General features: G+C 36.5%; 1 protein-coding gene across 6 annotated transcripts in view; it reads left to right on the top strand.

Moving 5' to 3' along the window:
• LOC123388939 (regulating synaptic membrane exocytosis protein 1-like) overlaps positions 1 to 21,489 on the top strand; it is a 230,504-nt gene that overhangs the window by 62,107 nt on the left and 146,908 nt on the right. The gene's annotated exons all lie outside the window — the stretch shown is intronic.

The following is a 21,489-nucleotide window of genomic DNA, read 5'->3' as shown; positions in this document are numbered from 1 at the left end:
GTGGTTGGGTTATGGACATTGGGGAGGGTATGTGCTATGGTTAGTGTTGTGCAGTGTGTAAGCCTGACGATTCATAGACCTGTACTCCTGGGGCAAATAATACATTTTATGTTAATAAAAAAATAATAAAAAGATGCTGTTTTAAGTTAGTCTCCATACTAACATAATAGAATAAAAAAAAAAGAACATAGTGAATATTAAGATAACACATTAAAATAAATACTTGAAAGTGAAAAAAATAAATAAAGGTGTCTGGCTAAAAATATCTGCTTAGTTTATTTATCCATCATTTATCAAATGGACCACATATGTATTGCCAAATCCTGAGAATATCAACTGAGATCATCATTAGTGTTCATCAGATATTTCTGGTTTTCCTTCTTTCATGCACTTGTTAAAATTATACTTCTCTACTCTCTTAATTTAGTCATGGTCATGAAGCTTGCTTTGGCCAATGAAATATGAACAGAAATGACATTTAAATACTTCTGAGTATAAGTACTTAAGAGCCAGTGTTCAGTTTGCTACCTTTCTTTTCATCTGCCTGGGGAATTCATGATGGTATTAATGTTAGAGCTGCTTGGAATGAGAACATGTGGGACAGAGTCCCCATCTACCTGAGATGAACTTGCAAAATCAATGGGAAATACATCTTTGTTATTTTAAACCACTAAGATTTAGATGCTGTTTGTCTTGCAGCATAATCCAGCTGATCTGGAATGGTGCCAAGGTATATGAGATTAAGTTTGTCTCTCAGAGATCCCATGATTTAATGAAGGAGATAGTCTCAAAACAAATTTTTATAAAACAGTTCATTTGAGTGCTAGGGAGAGATGTCAGAGACCACAGGAACATGGAGAATGAAACTTCTACATGGGTTAGGGAAGGATTCAAGAGGTCACACCAGAATTTGGCCCTGAAGAAAATTTAAAGGGTCTTCAGGCAGAAAGCATTGTAAGATGAAGAACAGTCTGAGTCATGGCAGGTTTGCAGAATGACAAAAAAGCTTTGACCTAGAGCCACTTATTCACACCCACTTGGATCAGATCCAGAGCCCGCAGGCACAGTATAGTGTGGTGGAGAGCATAGCCTCTGGAGTAAGATTACTTGGATTTGAACCCAACTGTGTTACTTCTGTCATCTTGGTTTGCTGTGTAGCTAAGACTCAGTTTCCCCCTTTGTAAATTAGAGAAAGTACAAATGCTCTGATATTTTTGGATGCACTTGTTGTATTCAACATGTGAGTTTCACGATTACTAGTAATATTATAGGGTCCATAACACTTTCATGGTTGGAGATGAGGGAAAGTTGGGCAGTAGGGATGGACAATACCAACCTAAAGGAGAAGGTAGGAAATATAACACTGCAGTTAAGGTGACCTGGGAACTCCTTTGGGCTATCAGAGCAGGGATACCCTGGGGACATGTAAAGTTGCTAGAGTACTGACCTTGCCAAATCATATCCCCTTGTATTTTTAGTCTTTGTACATTAGAAGAATCTAAGTTTGCTCATCAAACCTATAAATAGAGTGAGGGCATAAGCTAATTCAGGCCTGCAAAGCAGAGGCAAAGGACAATTAGCCGATCTCTGAGTACACCCATCATATGGTCCCTAGTGACCTGCCTTGCCCCTGGTGATTAGACAAGTGCATTTCAAACTGTGCTGAAGACATTTTTGTAGTATGAGAATTTGTCCATCTAAGTGTTTTTAGGCATATTTTAAGATACATATGCAGTATCTTAATGTGCATTCAAAGTATATATGGAATAGGAATAGAAGAATGGACATGACTTGCAACTTTGATTGGGAATGTCATCTCCTAGATCCCTGGGTCTGGGCACAGAAATTTAATAAGAAAAGCCTCTTAAGGCTTTCTTCTTTCTCTGAAGATTGGGGGAAAAAAAGAATGAGAGAAAGCAATGGCATGCTGTATTTTACATGTATCATTAAGTATATTTTTGTAGGGAGCCACCAGTTGTTTCCTATACATTGCAGTGGCCTTGGGAATCAGACTGCCTCAGATAAGGTTCCAAATTTGTCACTCGTCATGTGGGCAAATTAGCCACTCTTAAGCTTCCAGTGTTCTTATCTAAGAAATGAAGATATTAAAAAGTGAAGATCTTTGTATTCCTACAAAGATATAAATCTTTGTAGGAATACAGGAGGGATGAAATAAGATAGTCCAACTCATAAACTCTATAATGTTAAATTAACCTAACTTAAATGGCTATGAATTGTCAAGTCATCATGTGTTATTATATAAAATGGTTAATTATAATGTTTCCATTGAACGGTTAAGGAGTGAGTAATTGGAACTCTCCTGTACTGCTAGTGGGAATATAAAATGGTTAGTCACTTTGGAGAATGGTTTGGCAATTTCTTATAAAACAAATATACATTTAACATATCACTCAATAGTGCCACTCCTAGGTAAAGTAAAGATACATAACTTTGCAAAGACCTGTCCTCTGTAGTAATAGAAATTTTATCCATATAGGCAAAAACTGGACACAATAAAATGATCATCAGCTGGTGAGTGAATAAACAAACAGTGATACATCCAAGAAATGGAGTATTACTCAGCTATAAAAAGGACCCTACTATCAATAGGTAAAACAATATAAATGAATCTCAAAAACACCATCCTAAGTGAAAGAAGTCAAACACTGCATATTTATTGATTCCATGTATTTAACATTCTAGGAAAGGCAAAATTACAGAAATTATTTTTTTAAAGATTTTATTTATTTATTTGACAGACAGAGATCACAATTAAGCAGAGAGGCAGACAGAGGGCGAGGAAGGGAAGCAGGCTCTCCGCTCAGCAGAGAGCCCGATGTGGGGCTCGATCCCAGGACCCTGGGATCATGACCTGAGCCGAAGGCAGAGGCTTTAACCCACTGAGCCACCCAGGCACCCCCAGAAATTATTAAAAAAACATGTCAATTGTTGTCATGGGGTAGGATAGGCGAAGTGGGGTAAAGGGAAAGAGATTGACTGTAGAAGACAGGAGAGAACCTTTCTGGGTGATAGAAATATTTTACTGTGGTGATGGTTACAAGAAAACACTTGTTAAAGCACCTGTAAGTGTACACTTAATTTTTTCTTTTAAAGATGTTTTATTTTGAGGGGTGCCTGGGTGGCTTAGTGGGTTAAAGGTCCTGATCCCAGGGTCCTGGGATCGAGCCCCTTGTCGGGCTCTCTGCTCAGCAGGGAGCCTGCTTCTCTCTCTTTCTGCCTGCCTCTCTGCCTACTTGTGATCTCTGTCTGTCAAATAAATAAATAAATAATCTTAAAATAAAAAAAAAAAAGAAATCCAAATGGGCTTCATGGGGATCAACCCCCCCACCCCTTGCTGCTGTTAGAAAAAAAAAAAAAGGATGTTTTATTTTGAAATGTTTTATTTAAATGCAACAGTTTATAAGCCACATATTCATAGTTGTATTTTATTTTATTTTTAATTTTAATCTCTTAAAAATTTTAGTATAGGTAACATACATTGTTATATTAGTTTCAGGTGTACAATATACTGATTCAGTAATTCTGTATATTATGCAGTTCTCATCAAGAAAAGTGTACTCTTAATCCCCTTCACCTGTTTCACCCATCCCCCACCTCTAATCTAGTGTATATTTTAAATGAGCAAATTTTATTATATTTACACTGTGTCTCGATGAAAAAAAAAAACTTAAGGAAATAGTTATGATGGAAACCTCTAGGTAGGAAGAACATCATAGACTAGTCAAGATTTTGTAATCCAAAAAATCATTCGAGAAAAAAGAAACCAATAACTTGGACTTTGAATGTTTAGCCTCTCTGACAGAGGACACCTGGACATTTGAGTCTATCATTAAGTTCTGAGGATAGTGAATTAAGTAAAAATGTGAATGGAAAAACAACTTCTTAGAAAACCTACAGTTGCAAGTTTATTAGAACAATTTTAGAAGCCTCTTCCATAATTTGTATATGAATGTTTGAGAACTATGATTTGTCCAAGAGTTTGAAGATTTATTTAAAAAAAACTTGCTATCTAAGCTTTCCTCCAAAAACATTTTTTTCTACCAAGATAGCTTCTACTTTTAAAGCCAGTTTTAAGTGCTATCGTCGGATGCATTTTTATCCAAAGTGATGAAATAACACCAACTTCCTTCTAAAAAAAAAGAAATAAAATTCAAAAGTAAGAGATGCCTGAAGCATACTTTTTATACATGCTTGTTTTTCATGTTTACATTTTATTGAATTGCCTTTACAAGGAAAGCCAAAAATCTAGATAATATTTAAAATGCAGAAACATACTGTAAATAGCTGTAAAACTTGGCATTTAATTTTTTCCTTAAAATTAGTATGTAAAAATCAAATATACTCTTGGTTGGGTGACTGTGGTAAGATTGGAAGACATGAGAAATCAAAATAAGCATACATGATGATTAGGATGCAATTTTTGTATTTCATTCCCTATACCGATTTGTGATGGATTCTTTAGATCATTTCCTTTAGTGGGCTGATAACTTGGTGACTGGAGACTTTTTTCCTACTGAAGTCTTAGCCAGCTTTAACTTGACTATTATATCTCCTAATTGCAGAAGGTTGGTTATTTCCTTGCCCTCAGGACCATCTGTCATTGATCACCACGTAACTATGTTAGTAATGCTGATGACATTTATTCAACTACATTCTTACATACAACAAACAATTTTGGAATCCCTCTATTTCCAATGTAATATTAAAAGTGGAGTAAAAAAGTACATTGTTAAAACAATACTGTACAATTCGATAATGCTTGAGTGTCTTCAGTGCATTTTATACACATTACTTCATTTGTTATGGCTAAGAGCTCTCTCAGATAGGGTCCAGAAAGATGTTACTAAGAAATGTTACTAAGTTACTAGGTCCAGAAATTTACTAAGTTCACTATGTAGGATCATAATAAGAAGTAGAAAGTTGTTTACCTAATATTTTCTAGGCAGTAAGTGGAAGGTCAAACCTCAGACTCAGTTCTGACTCTTTGCCTTGCTGTTCTACTCTACCATCATTCTAAGACATGATTTACTTTACATTTTATTTTTACTTTTTTTATTTTATTTTTTTTAAAGATTTTATTTATTTATTTGACAGAGAGAGATCACAAGTAGGTAGAGAGGAAGGCAGAGAGAGAGAGGGAAGCAGGCTCCCTGCTGAGCAGAGAGCCCGATATGGGACTCGATCCCAGGACCCTGAGATCATGACCCAAGCCAAAGGCAGCAGCTTAACCCACTGAGCCACCCAGGCGCCCCTACTTTACATTTTAGTTTACAGTTTACACTTTCCTAGTAAAATGAAAGTGGGTAATGGGTAATTGGATTTCGGTATGTAGCTGTTATGTTTTCCAGATGAAAAGTCCAGACTGGTGGTCATGTGGCAGTTCCCTCATGTCCAAGCTTGACCCTGACTGAAACTGAGTGGTGATAATAGTATGTAATAGTGTTACATACTATTGTGTGGAGTTGGTGGGAAATCTAAAAACTCTGTCCTTTTAGTGAATATACTTAAGATTCCTATGCAATGTAGTGATTATCTATAATGAAAAAATGTCCAACACATTTATTCAATAAATGTATACTGAGCACCTATCATATGCCAGGCACCAGGAACTAGAGGTACAGCAATGAATAAAATGAGCAAAGTCCTGACCTTCACAAAGATTGTGATCATTCTCATTAATATTATTATGAATTAGCTTCAGTTCAAATCTGGAAATTTTTGAAGACCTTGGAAAATCATAGTGTATAAATAGTTGATGGGGGAACATGGTATCCCATCCTTAGCAACAGGCCTAGGATAAATGCATACTAGGAAATACATGAACACCCGGAACTTGGGTATCATGAAAACATGCTAGGCAGAGACTGGACCTGCTGTAGTTGGAAAAGAAGTCCTTCTTGAAACTGAATACACAGGTATCTCCCATGGGGCCTACCAGTCATCCTGGAGGTAAGAGGAAAAATTAGCCATAAAACTCTCAGTGCATCAGCACACATCAGCTTAAATATTATCTAGACTTCTTTCAGATACCTGTGGGATAGCTGGAGCATCCAGCTAATGTCATCTGAGTTTACTGATGCTTCTTCAGGTTGGCTAGGTAAATGTAGCCTAGGCTGGGCTTTGCAAGAAGTTGGCTTCGAGCTATAGGTTGGGTCCAGATTTGTGTCACATGTCTCATGGTAATGGCAATTCAAGAGGGCAAGCCTTAATGTACAAATGCATGAGCACTTTTCAAGCATTACATCTTCTCAATCTATTAACATCCTACTGCGAAGCCCAAAACTAAGCAGGAAATACACTTTAATTTCCGTGATGCTAAAGCATGCAGCATAAGTTCAACCCCGTAAAAGAAAATGGGGAAGTGGTATAAGAGTGATGGAATGAATATTTTTGAATAGTAATTTAATCAACCACAGAGCAGAAAAGGACTTAAGGACAAAAAAGTAGGTCCACTGATATAAAATTGTCTATGAAAGCACGTTAACATTCTAACTTATTTCTCATTATTTTTTCCGTTATTTCATACCCTCCTATTACTACTTTTTTCTTTCAAAGTTAGTTTTTTTCCCCTTAATATAAAAATATACTTACCTCCTAGAATAAAGATACATTGAAATAGCTTACTTTAGGGACTTTGGGCTGACTCTTTCAGATTCTCAAACCTCATCAAATGGACTGATAGGAGTATGCTTTTTACCATTTTGCTTTTGGAGTCTTAAACTGTTTATGCCTATAGAAGATACAGACTAAAGAGGTTTGGGAAGTAGTGATGGCTGACCTTCACTTAATTATGCATTTTTTTTCGAGAAATAACAATTGATGTGCTTTTCATGACTTTTTGTATTTTTCAGTATTTTTCTAATAAAAATAACTTTTAAAACATTTTGGTATAAAATTTTTCTCTTAGAATTTGTAACTAATGTTCAGAATTTCTTAGAAAATAAATGTCATAAGGCATATGGCATAAGATATATTTTCAGTTCTACATAAAATGTAGAGTGTCTTTCAAAATACCAATTTTAGGACTTTTTTTCTATCTATAAATGCTGGTCCTGTTCTTAAGTAATATTCTGTGTGAAATAGTGGAAGCAAATTTACTTTTTAAATAATCTACATATAATTTATGACAGGTAGTGTTTTAAGCATACGGTACTATGGTTTGTCCTTTTCCTGAACTATATTTTAAAAGCTCCTTTAAGTTCTTTGTGTATATGTAATAATTCAACTTGATGAAAAACATCCCTACACAAAACAAATTTCTTAACTTTAACTGTGTTTGTATTATCCTTCTGATTCTGACAAGGTATAAAGGAATAAATTGTTCACTTTGAAAAAGTGTATTAATTGACTTCCACAGTGGTTTAGTGGAATCATTGTTTTCTGAAGCAAGTTAAATTATATTCTATTTGCATAAGAGAGAACATATCCTTAAATTATGAGACTTTTGCCTTCCTTCTTTGAGCCATCAGTTATTTTTCTTATTTATTTTTTACTTTTTTAAAGATACAATTTATATACAATAAAATGTACAGATCTGAAGAGTTCAGTTGGATACATATTGGCAATTGTATATACCTATGTCACCATATCTTAAAACAAGGTATAAAACATTTCCATTATCCCGCCTCCAACTGCCTCCACACCTAGAGGCAGCTACTTTCTGATTTTTTGTCACCATTGATTACTTTTTATCTCTTATTGAACTTCATAAAAATTGAATCATACAGTAAGAACTCTATGCCTGGTTTCTTTCCTCAACAAAAATTTTTTTTTAAGATTTTATTATTTGAGAGAGAACGAGTAAGAGTGAGTGAGAGAGAGCGCAAGCAGGGGAGGGGCCGAGGGAGATACAGAGACCTCATTCAGCAGGGAGCCTGATGCAGGGACTTGATATCAGGACCCTGGCATCATGATCTGAGCTAAAGGCAGGTGCTTAAAACTAACTGAGTCACCCAGGCACCCCATCAACAGAATATTTATAAGATTCACTCATTCACTAATAACTGCTGTATGTATCAGAATTACATTCCATTGTATGAATATGCAGTGATTTTTTTCAAACACCTGGGTTTCCAGTTTAGATTATGAATAAGAGTACTCTGAATATTCTTGTAAAAGTCATTTTGTATACATAAGTTTTCATTTCTCTGAATAAATCCCTAGGAATAGATCTCCGGTTCATAGTATAGGCTGCCTTCTTATTAATTTATAAGAATTCTTTATATATTCTGGGTGCCTGGGTGGCTCAGTGGTTTAAGCCTCTGCCTTTGGCTCAGGTCATGGTCTCAGGGTCCTGGGATCGAGCCCCGCATCGGTCTCTCTGCTCGGCAGGGAAACTGCTTCCCATCTCACCCCCCTTCTCTCTCTGCCTGCCTCTCTGCCTACTTGTGATCTCTGTCAAATAAATAAATTTTTAAAAATCTTTAAAAAAAAAGAATTCTTTATATATTCTGGGTATAAGCCCTATATACATACGTATATGTATGGCATTTGTAGTATATAATATAATGTAAATGTTTTCTGTCAGTATAACTTGTATATTTATGATTTTAATAGTGTCTTTTGGGTACAGAATTTCCTCTTTTGCTGAAGTCAAATATTTAAATTTTTGTCATTGATAAAGGATCAGTGAGTTTTATTTTTTTTTATTTTTTTTTTTTTTTAAGATTTTATTTATTAATTTGACAGAGAGAAATCACAAGTAGACAGAGAGGCAGCCAGAGAGAGAGAGAGAGGGAAGCAGGCTCTCTGCCGAGCAGAGAGCCCGATGCGGGACTCGATCCCAGGACTCTGAGATCATGACCTGAGCCGAAGGCAGCGGCCTAACCCACTGAGCCACCCAGGCGCCCCAGGATCAGTGAGTTTTAATTACAAAGTTACAAATCCTAAAATACTATTTCCAAAATAAGGGGGTCATTTTCAGTTACAGAGCAATAAAATTATGGCTAATTTGAGTAGACAAAGACAATCTTGTCAATGTCACATCTTTTTACTAAATTTTATACATAAGAGAAAAAGTAGAAAAATTTTCAGTAAGGTAACTACATGGTTTTAGAAAAAGTGTCTCATTACCCTCTCTCTCATTTCTCTGCAGGCAAAATAAGCTATACAATTATTTGCTTAAAAAATGACTATATAAATTGTGTTTATGAACAATGAAAATGTTAAAGAGTTTCTTATATTTCCTCTTCACTATTAGGATGACAGATATAGTCTACCTACTGCAATGATCACATTTTTATTCCTCATACATCTAACTTGGGTATTTCAAAGAAGTACATTAGGATTTCCATGCCTTTTTAGTTATTTACCTTTAAGTTTACATAAATATATTGACTGCTACCAGTGTGAAAAAACAACCAGTCCACAAATAAAAACTCTAGGCTTTACACAAAAAATTAGTTTAATGCCTTTGATGAGTTTATATTGGATGCTTAGTCATGAAAGAATTATTAAGTACCTCGTGTGGGTCATCTCTCTGTGAAATTAATATATGAGAATGGAAAAAAGATGGTCCCTGAAACTGTATTGTCATTTGGAAGATGAACTTTCTTAAGAGTTCTATGATATGTTCAATGGACCAAAATGTGAGGTCATTGCTTATGTTCAAGTAAATGTGGTTATGCTTTTAGAATAAGAAGTGGCCAGTTGAAAATATTTCCTACTGAAGTGAAGTGCCATATTTGCTATTCTGTGTTGTCATTTGGAATAATTTACCAAGCATCAATTATATCCCATGGAGAATGAATATTTCTGATGTTGCAGTTACTAAGTGTCAATTCATCATTTCTGAAACTGAATGCTATTCCTTGGGAAATGCTACATAGTGTGTTTCTGTCTTAGAAGTGAACAATGAACACTATCATCTTGGAGGATCTGAAAATCTATTCAGTAAAAAACCCTACTTAACCTGTTTAATTTGTTTCTCACATTTATTTGACCATGAAACCATTTTCTTTCTGTGTGATAACACTTACTTAATTCCTATGGAATGTTTCTGTGAAGCATTCTTTTGAAATGTTAATTTTGTATAACATTTCAATTTTAGTGAGATGTCATTATCGTCATAATTACATATACATATATGTGTGTGTGTGTATATATATGTATATATAGATGCCAAACTATACTCTGTAAAGCATATTAGATTTTTTAAGCTTAAGAAAAATTGATTCTTTTAACTTTTTCTTATGAGATAAAGTTTTAACATTTTCTTTCTGTGATTCTGTTTTGTTTTTCTCAAGAGGATTTCAACATAAAACATTAGTAAAATAGAAATTTAAACTTATAATCAAGAAAGATGTGAGATTATAAACATGGTTACCATGTCAGCTGTTATTATGATAAACTCTGAGTTTTTCTCTGAACTTTCTTGGAACCTTGACCAAAAGAAGTCATGATAGGTATTTGTAATAAACAAAGAATGACATTTTTCTTGGTGCTAAATTTTGAGAACAAAAATTGTGGAATGGATGTGAATTTTTTTTTTGTTTTTTTGTTTTTGTTTTCTGGTGAGTATGAGAGAACAAGAGAGCATGAGTGCAGGGGAGGGGGCAGAGAGAATCTTAAGCAGGCTCCATGCTCAGGAAGATGTTGGACTTTGGGGCTCAACACACAAACCTGAGATCATGACCTGAGCCAAAATCAAGAGTTGGACACTTAACCTACTGAGCCACCCAGGCACCCTGCATGTGGAGTTTTATAGAAAGGGCTCAAACTGATGTAATAGACAGTGACCTCACCAGTAATTTCTACTAAAGGCAAATACCGACTCCATACAGCTATTTCTTGTATCAGTTGGCCATAAAAACTGGAGGCATGACATTAAAATGGCAGTCAGGAAAAGCTATTCCATGAGGGATTATGATAATGTGATCCAAGTTATTTGAGATTTCTGATGGTTTAGCTTCCTCAAAGGAAAGGACTCAGGCTGTCCTGTGTAGTAAATGAATGGCTCATTCATTAGGAGTTCCCAAATACCTGCGTGAACATATTAGAATCATCCTGGGAAGCTTATCATTTGAGAATCCCCATGCCCAAACTCTAGCTCTGAGGGTCTGGGCGAGCACCCTATGACTTTGTTCCTTTTAAAAACCTCTTTTAGATAATTCTGATACATGGCCATGTTTGGAAGACACTCACTGATGATTTCCCTTGAATATCACTTTGGTCACTTGGCCTTTTAATATGAGCTGGCATCTGAGAGGCCATTAGAGTTTGTGTTCCTTCCTGTGGATCTAGAGTGGTAACACTGCACAACAAATGGAGTTAACTTTTAAGAGAGCTGTTTAGCGAAAGAAGTGCAGCTACAGAGTGCATGCCTAATGAGAGTCAGTTGAGGGGTTAATGAGAAAGAGAAGTGAAGTGAGGGTAGAGGGAACACAAGACTCAATTCAAATAGATGAGACAGTCTCTGTAAAAGACAACAAACTTGTTCTGTTCAGCTTTTAGCTTTTCAAGGGCAGTTAGGAAGCTACATCTGGGTAAATTTCGGTAGACATTTAAAAAAGAATACTGCAATAGTCAGAAATCCTTAACAATAGAATTAGCTATCCTAAGGCTAGTGAACTACCTGTGGCTTTAGGTTTCCTATAGCAGAAGCACTAATGCCATAGAAGTTAGTGACTTGGTGGGGGCACCTGGGTGGCACAGTCAGTTAAGCATCTGACTTTTGGTTTCAGCTAGGTCATGACTTCAGAATCCTGGGATTGAGCCCTGTATCAGGCTCCATGCTCAGTGTGGAGTCTGCTTGAGATTGACTCTCTCTCTCCCCCTCTACCCCTCCTCATGTGTCTCTATAAAATGAATAAATTAATGAATTTTATTTTTTTATTATTATTTTTTAAGATTTTATTTATTTATTTGACAGAGAGAGATCATAAGCAGGCAGAGAGGCAGCAGAGAGAGAGGAGGAAGCAGCAGGCTCCCTGCTGAGCAGAGAGCCTGATGCGGGGCTGGATCCCAGGACCCTGAGATTATGACCTGAGCCAAAGGCAGTGGCTTAACCCACTGAGCCACCCAGGCGCCCCAAATTAATGAATTTTTAAAAAAGAAGTTAATGATTTGGAAGGAAGGAGTGACAAATTTCAGTCTTAGAGTTTGAAAACCTCTATTTTTTTTTTTTTAATATTCATGGATCTGTAAATAAGAGGTATATATCAAGTAAATCCCAGGAGTGACTAGCTGAAACCCTGGAAGTGGTGCTGAAGAGTGAGATGAACATTAGTTATATATGATAATAAAATTAAAATTATTTTACAATCTTTGAGAACACTAAGTGACATTAATAGAATACCTGTACATTAAAAGTATAATAGGCTTTTAGGTTTTTAAATTTTTTTATTTGAGTGTAGTCACACAATATTACATTAGTTTCAGGTGTACAGCTCAATGATTTGACAAGTTTTTGCATTATGTTATGTTCACCATATGTATAGCTACCCTCTGTCCCATTACATCATTATCACAGTGTCATTGACTATATTCTGTATGCTCTGCTTTTTATTCCCATGACCTATTCATTCCATAACTGGAGGCTTCCACGTGGTATAGAATATTACATAACCATTTAAAGGATGAGATCATGCCATTTGAGACAACATGGATTAACTTAGAGGGATATTATGCTAAGTGAAATAAGTCAGACTGAGAAGAACAAATACCATATGATTCCACTTATAAATGGAACTTTAAAAAATGAATAAGCAAACAAAAAGTAGAGCCAGAACTATAAATACAGAGAACAAACTGATGGCTGTCAGAGGGGAGAGGGGTTGGGCAAAATGGGTCAAGAGAAGAGGGAGATATAAGCCTCCAGTTATGGAATGAATAATTCATGGGAATAAAAAGCAGAGCATAAGGAATACAGTCAATGACATTGTAATAATGAGGTAATGGGTCAGAGAGTAGCTATATGTGTGGTGAACACAGCATAATGTATACATACTTACATATATACATACATATGTGTGTATATATATATATCAGTCACACCACATTTTCCTTATCCATTCATCTATTGATGGACACTTAGATTGTTTCCATGTCTTGGCTATTATAAATAATGCTATAATAAATATAGCAGTGCAGATATGTCTTCGAGTTAGTGTTTTCATTTTCCTTGGGTAAATACCCAATAGTGGAATTATTGGATTGTATGGTATTTCTATTTTTAATTTTTTGAGGAACCTCCATACTATTTTTCACAGCAGCCATACCAATTTGCATTCCCTCCAAAGGTGCACAAGGGTTTCTTTTTTTGACATCCTCACCAACACTTGTTTCTTATCTTCTTGATTCTAACCATTTAGGCATGAGGTGATATCTCATTGTGGTTTTGATTTGTATTTCCCTGACAATTAGTCATGTTGAGCGTTTTTCATGTGTCTGTTGACTGTATATTTCCTTTGGAAAACTATCCATTCAGATCCTCTGCCCATTTTCTAATTTGACTATTTTTGTTGTTGTTGTTGTTTTGGTTTGTTTCTTTTCTTTTTTGGGGGGGGGCATTGGGGTGTATAAGTTCTTTATGCATTTTGGATATTAACCTCTTGTCACATATATCATTTCCAAATATCTTCTCTCATTCGGTAAGTTGTTTTTTTGTTTTGTTGATGGTTACCTTTATTGTGAAAAAGCTTTTTGTTTTGATGTAGTCTCAATATTTTATTTTTGCTTTTGGTCGTCTTGCCTTCGGAGACGTGTCTAGAAAAATGTTGCTATGGCTGATGTCAGAGAAATGACTGTCTGTGTTCTCTTCCAGGATTTTTATGGTTTCAGGTCTCACATTTAGGTTTTTAATCTGTTTTGTGTTTATTTTTGTGTATGGTGTTAAAAAGTAGTCCAGTTTCATTCTTTTACATGTAGTGGATAATAGACTATTATTCAAAATAAAAATATTTATGTTTAGCATTTTTTGGAGAAAGTCATCCTTTCTTGCATTATTAATCTAGATTTCAACACTTAATCTTGTTTTTACCTATATTTGAAGATAATTTTTATTTTACAAAAGAGATAATTTAAGCAATTTCAAGGAAATAAAATGGTATTCAAATAAGAGTTCAGTTTGTTGAACTAATACTGTTGCAACTTACATATAACAGGGCTTTGTCAATGCTGTGTTAATGGTTCTTTTCTCTGCCTAGCACCTGGAATTGTGAGGATCACATGAGTTAATGTATATAAAGAGCTGAAAAAAGTTCATGTAATGCTCAATAAGTATCAGTTATTATCATTATTAATGAACAGACTGACTTGATTTCAGGTTGTGACCATAGTACTTGTCACAGTGTATGGCACAGAGCAAGTGCCCTGCAAGTTATTTGTTCACTGATCCCAGAGATGACATAATCATCAGGGCTTTCCAACTGGCTCTTTGGAATATGCCTCCATTCTAAAGCAGACATTTATTGAACCTCTTCCCAGTAGTTGAGCTACAGCTATTAAAATCTCTCTTGCCTATATATGGACCCTTCACAGAATATACTGGTGAAGGATGAATGAAGAGTCCTTAGCCTAGAAGCTTTCCTGGACTTTAGTATGTTTCAATATAAATCAGTTGATTTCGAAAGAGCTAAAATTAATGGAGAGGGAAAAGAAAGCAGATAATTTTGAGTAAGAAAATGGTATGTGGAACAGAGATGAAAATGACAAAATTATGTTCCAAGAATTTGAAATAGATATACCTGACTTGGAAGTGGGCTGTATCAGGAATTAAGCAGAAGAGATTAGTGAATGAGGGCATTTGTCGAAGAAATACCCTAGAACTGGATAGCTGTGTATGTATTTGATGGGGGAGGGGGATGCGAGCTGTTTTACAGAATCTGTGAATAGGAGAAAATGGAATTTAAGGAAAACTAGCACTTCATTTAAGAGATAAAATGAATTTGGAAGTAGTATACAAAAATAAGAAAAAGCAATTTCAAGAGAGTCTTCAAAGGAATAGTCAGAGGACTTAATAATCATTCATTGTCCATTAGGGAGAGTAAGAGGTGATACTGGCATCAAGATTATGAACATCAGTAGTAGGAAGATTTGATTAACTCCTATATAGAATTTGGGAGGTTTTCAGTTTGAGAGAAGGGAAAATATTAAGTTCAGTATTTCAATTGGCTTAAGCTCAGTTGTTAGGAAAGTATTTAAGTAGATATGGATTTAAGACCTGATAGATAATGGGGGTTGAGTCTGGAAATGACAATTCATGAACCATCAGCCAACTTGAAACCACAAGAAGGGCAGTCCTACCGAGTCAAGAGAGCTGAGAAGAGCATTTAGAGAATGTTTGCCCTTGTCAGTGAAAGGTAAGAAGTCATACTTACTGTATTATCTTTCCAGATATTTTACCTTCCATCAGTATTGTGGCCTCTTGACAAAGTAAAGAAATGATATTTACAATAAAAAGTGAATAGTATATATTTTGCACAAGTAATAGTCCATGTACAGCATATGTTCATATCTGGCTCCGTTTTCTCTCTAATTTCTAGGCAGGTGAATCAGTTGAGAAGATAGTTACGATTAATTGAAAGCAATGCCTGAAATACTTCATTAATCCTTTTCCAAGTTTAATTTTCCCATTTTATTTTATCTATTTAAAATCCACTTAAATACCACCAAGGAACCGTTATGGACCTCTTAGTAGATATTTATTTAGCTATCTGGCTCCCAGATGAGGAAGGAGAATGAATGCTTTTGGAGAAAAGGCATACTTAGATACATTGAACAAACCCCCAAAATCATTATCCAAAGAGCTATGGTTTTGTGTTACAGATAAAGAGCAGAAGAATTGTGAGTTGTAAGCAAGCTCTGGCAATAATCTTTATAAATACCATTTATCTTTCTCTACTACCAAATTGCATTCTTTACTCTGGGCATGTAGACTATAGATAACCATTACCTGACAACTATCTGTTATTCTTCTACAACACTGAAATGTGGCAAGGAGATGTGTATGAGGGGTTAAAGCTTAAAATACTTGATCATAATTGTATAGCTCTTGCTGAAACTTTAATGACTGTGAAACAATTTATTTGCTCAAAACAAAGTACTTCACAGATACCATAGATTTTTGAAAACATGAATTGACTCTCCTAAGAAGAAATTGGTATTTCACAAGTAAATGTGTAACTTGGGTAGCTCCAGGTGTCATGACTAATAGCATATGAAATTCTTAGCATAGCTCTTAGTCCACTGTGAGCAGTCAGAAATTTTAGATTTTATTTTATTTTTTTAAAGATTTTATTTATTTATTTGACAGACAGAGATCACAAATAGGCAGAGAGGCAGGCAGAGAGGAGAAAGCAGGCTCCCTGCTGAGCAGAGAGCCCAATGCGGGGCTTGATCCCAGGACCCTGGGATCATGACCTGAGCCGAAGGCAGAGGCTTTAACCCACTGAGCCACCCAGGCACCCCAAGCATTCAGAAATTTTAGCTGATATTATTTACTATTATTTTTCTGTTTCGTGATTGTATAGTTTTCACATCTAAATATCTTTAATTTCATCTTGTTTTGCTGAATTGCTTTTTTGAATTAAGACAACTTTTAGTTACATGTTCTCTCTGAGAGTGCTACTATTCCTGTTTTACTGGGTGTTATGGCTGACTCAACAGTCTCTCTCATCCCATTCAAGTCTGTGATTCTTAAGATGGAGAGACTATACTCAGCCAGGTTTGGGGCAGAGACGAGTTCAGACGAGTGGTTCTTGGTTGGACTGGCAGGCACAAAAGTTAGCTGTTAGGGGTACTGGGAACTACTTATTAATGAAATTGAACTAAAACCTGTAAAGAGTTTCCTCTTTACGATAACTTTACGATAGTTCCAAGGTTACCCCCACAATACTGTCATTCTTACTCAGTTTTAGACCAATATGCTTTCTTTCATGGAAAAGAAATGAAACTAAAGACTTTGGTGTGTGAACCTGGAGCCCATGAGGATAGTTCCACACAGAAGCACTGTCATGAATGCCGGAAGAACAAAACAGGCTGAATTTGCTAATCCACAGTTTCTTCCCTCACTAAAGAAAATTAGATACTACTTAACTTTTTGTGATGTTCTCCTTATTTGCTGTGGGTTATCATTCCCAGGTGAGTTTTTGTTGCTTTCGTCATCGTTTCATTTTTGTTTTCTTAATTCACTGTAAATCTGAAAGACTAAGACCTCTGAGCAGGCTTCAGATGTTTTTACCTACATAGCTTGCACAGAGCTGGGTTAGTGAGAAAAAGAGGTAGCCTTAGCAACGTCACAGATTTTGCCCCACCCAGAACTGCTCCGAGTGCTTACTGAGGGAAGCTGGGTACTCAAGAAGAAACAAAAATAGGTCCCTCTGTGCTTGCACTCAATGAGCAAAAGAGGAAACTGCTCACTTATTTTTGCTTTTTGAGACCTGGTAATCCTGGTCACTAGTGAAAACAAACTCTTAGTGGTTGATGGTTGGGAGAAGGGAACTCCCTCAGACATTCCCCTACTCCAGACACAGGCAGGAGTGGGGAGGTTTTAAGCAGAACTTTCTGCCTCTAAGGAGATGAATTAGAAATAGAAGAGGTAGAAAGAGGATTTTCACTCTCCAAAACCTTTCCAAAATGAATCTCGTTGAACATTATCCTGCAAGAATCTGTTTTGGAGAAAATGGAAATGCCAGGGTCAAATGAAAGGTGACATCTTGGGGACAAATCCCCTACCTCTTTTTTTCATGTCATCCCTCACTATCTTCCCAGCAACGTTACTTTCACACCAGATTCTGTCCTTCCTTCCCCCCACCCCTGCTGCCACACCTCTTTCCCTGTACCTTGAACTTCTCCCTTTTCCCAGGGCATGTTAATTCCTTTGCTTAGAATCTCACCCATGACTATGAAAAAGACCATCTTCCCTCATTAATCCTCTTTTTTCAAATCAGCTTTTGTTTCCATTTGCACTAATTGACTGCACTCCCTCCACTTTCACAGCACCCCTTGTCCCATCGACCCACCATAATTCCACTCGTGCCCCATCTCTTTGTACTTCTGGAGAGTTCAAAACATGATTTCAGAGCTCATCCTTGATAGCTCTGCTACAGCGACATATTAATAGCTTCCTCCCTCTGGAAATTCCTTACTTCTTACTAGATGGGATTTCTCCACTCTGGGGAATGAACAGAAATTCTCTCTTGCAGGTTTAGTGGTAGGAAATTTCTGGTGCTTTTGAGTTTTCTAAAGTTGTGTTGTTTTGCAGGCAGCAGGTGGCTTTTGGAGAATGTACACAGGCTAGTAAATAGAATGTAAATGGGACAGTGTGTGGGGGGATGTTAGCAGATATAAATTCATAGATATGCATAATATCTCAAGAATTGGTGGATAAAAAAAGAAACTATGTCAACAGAAGACAGTAGCTTAGATAAAAAGGAGTTAATTGGTCATATTGCCAAAATGTTGGAAATAATATTAGGAAACAAAATTAGCCTATTGGCATTTTGGAGACATTAAGGGCTAGGTTTGAATAATTCAGAAGACCTGGACTTGATTTTTTACCTGTCATTTTCCTTTTTATCAGTCTTTGAAAAGTCTGGTTTTCTAAAACTTAGAATCTCCTATTAATCTCAAGTGAATCTTGATCTAGTTATCACCTTTATTTTAGAATACTGTACCTTTCTGGGTCTGGTTTTGTGAGTAACTTCCTGACCTCTTCAGGGGAGGTTCAGTGACCCTCATCAGTCATTGTGAAAAATGGCCAACTGGCTTCCCTTTGCATATCATTAAGAACCTACTTTGCCTGTCCTCCACATCTTTTTTAGAATAAAAATTACTCTAATGTAGCTTCTGAGGGTTCCCTGAATGCACACCAGAGGTATAACAGGCCCTGATGATTTGTGATTAGTACATCTGGATTTTTAAAATATCAACATTCACTCTCCTTCTGGTGTAGAATTTTTACTATTCCATCTTCATCTTATGGGTAATAGTCATCATACTCATTTGTTCACGGTTAAATTGACATGAATATGCAGTTTTAAAAACTCACTTTTTAAAGTAATATTTTTCTGCTTTTTCTCTTTTAGTATTTGTGAGTGGGAATGAATCACTTTTGAAGCCCTCCTTGGAGAAATGTATTTGAGGAGATTTTTTATCAATTGTATTGTTTTGAACATGTGTTAAAAAAAATCTTTTTAGCTTTCTTGATTCTTTTTCTTGTATCGGCTTTTACTATATAGAGATGGCGTGTCTTGTGTTTCACCTTCCAGAGTGTCACCATTGGTCTTAAGGTCACTCTGCATTTCCAATTAAACCAACCTGACGCCTTGTGTAAATTTCAGGAGGCTGCTTGAAGGTGATGGAAAGGATATCAACTTCGATGCCAAGGAGACCTTGATAAAAACCTTGGCTTCTTAAAATATCAATATTTGCCATTACTATTAGAAAAATAATCTCTTAGATGTGTAGTTTCTTCATCTGTCAAATGGGACAATCATGTCTCTTTTCAGAGTAGTGTCTCGAAGTTTGAATAAGAGATATGCTGTGTACATTTAGTACAGAATAGGTGTAAAATGAACAAAAGTACTTCTTATTTTCCTATATGTTTAGAAAAATCAGAAGAAAAAGTGATTTTCTCTTTTTACTTTAATGAACTGCCTCCCATAGAATTATTTCCAAGTTTTATTTGATAAAATACCAGTACACTTTATGTTAAATATATCTTACTCGTTCAACCAATGACTTGACATTAGAGAGTCTTTTCTACTATATAAGTCATATGTGGAGGAATATCTTTTTTCTTGTTCAGAAGAAGAATGAAATTTAGTCAAACCATATAAAAACACACTTACTGAAGTTATTTAAGTCATAAAACTTATTGGCCATGGATCCATTTATATTTTGTAAGTATTTTTTAGAAATGATGTATGCTGCAATCCTGCATACCTAGAATCTATTCTAAATCACTGTGTTTTAGCATGTTAAAATTACTCAAGCTTAAAATCCACAGCTTTTGTCCTTTTTATCTTATTCATTCATTTAACAGATATGTATTAAGTGTCTATCGTGTCAGGCACTATTCTAGGTTCTTGGCATATGTCAGTGAACCGAAGAGACCGAGATCCCTCCTTTTGAGCAGTTCACATTGGAGCAGTGAGAGGCAGTAAACTTTAATAAGTAGTAGAGCAAGGTAAAGGGGATTGGACATATAGAAGTCTGGTGGCTATGGGAAAGCAGATTACAGTGGTAAGTAAAATAATCAGAATGGGAACCTTCAAGAACTGACATTTGAGAAAAGTCTTGAAAGAGGTAAGGGAGTTGCACTGATATCAGGAAAGAACATTCTGGACAGAAGGAAAAGTTGGCTGGTAAATGAAAGGTCCCCCAATAATGGGTCCGTGATCAAAGGAGTGAGACTGATACAAAGCGAAGGTCAAGCAAAGATTTATTTTGCGCCAAGCATCGAGACTCAAACCAACCATCAAACCGACTGTTCAGGGCCATCTCTTACAGAGAGGGCAACCTCTCTCTGCCTTAAAGACTGGTGGCCAATGAGATTGTAACACACAGAGAAAGCTACACAGTCCTGCTAGGTCACACATAAGTGACCAGTTGAATCCATTGAATTACAATTTACCCTATAGTAGACATTTCACCTAGCCTATCACCTTGGTCAGAATTGGTGCCCAAAAGGCAGGGCCCATACTCCTTGGTAGCTAGGGAGACAGTATGCACCCCCACTGATTGAGTACCTTCACCTGGCCTGACCCACCCTTTTATTTGGGCTTTGTTACCTGGCACTGATTTCCGGGACTTGTTTTTAAGTAAGTTCCCTGGGTGGGGGATGGGAGCAGGGACAGTTTAAGTTTTACTGTATAAACAACAAAATCACTGTTTAACCGGATGGAATCGCTCTGGCTAAATAGGCCCTTACAGTAAAAGGGATCTGTTGGGTCCCCCCAAAATTGGGTACCCCAATAATGGGTCTGTGATTAAAGGAGCGAGACTGATACAAAGCGAAGGTCAAGCAAAGCTTTATTTCCCGCCAAGCATCAGGAATCAAACTGGCCAGCCAGGGCCACACCTCTTACAGAGAGGGCGACCCCTCCCTGCTTTCCAGACTGACTTTTGTAGAGCAAAGGCCATGTGGTTGGGCCTGGCCACACACAGGTGGCCAATAAGATTGTAACGCCCACATAGGAAACTCCACAGTGATGCTAGGCAACCAACTGAATTACAATTTACCCTAGTAGACATTTGAACCAGCCTATCACACCTTGGTTAGGATTGGCGCCAAAAGACTCCCAAAGGGTGGGGGCCCATACTCCTTGGTAGCTAGGAGACAATATGTGCACCCACTGATTGAATACCTCCACCTGGCCTGACCCACCCTGTACTTGGACTTTGTTACCTGGGACTGTTTTCCCGGACATGCTTTTAAATAAGTTTCCCTGATGGGACAAGGTCAATTTAAGCTTCACGGCAAAATGTAGTTCAGCCGGGGTGGGGCTGCTCTGGCTAAATAGGCCC

The sequence above is a fragment of the Mustela putorius genome, unplaced genomic scaffold, assembly GCF_011764305.1.
Source record: "Mustela putorius furo isolate JIRA1106 unplaced genomic scaffold, ASM1176430v1.1 tig00003927_pilon_pilon_pilon, whole genome shotgun sequence".
Lineage (NCBI taxonomy): Eukaryota > Metazoa > Chordata > Mammalia > Carnivora > Mustelidae > Mustela > Mustela putorius.
The sequence above is the reverse complement of the archived record's forward strand: the minus strand, read 5'-3'. Positions and strand labels throughout refer to the sequence as shown.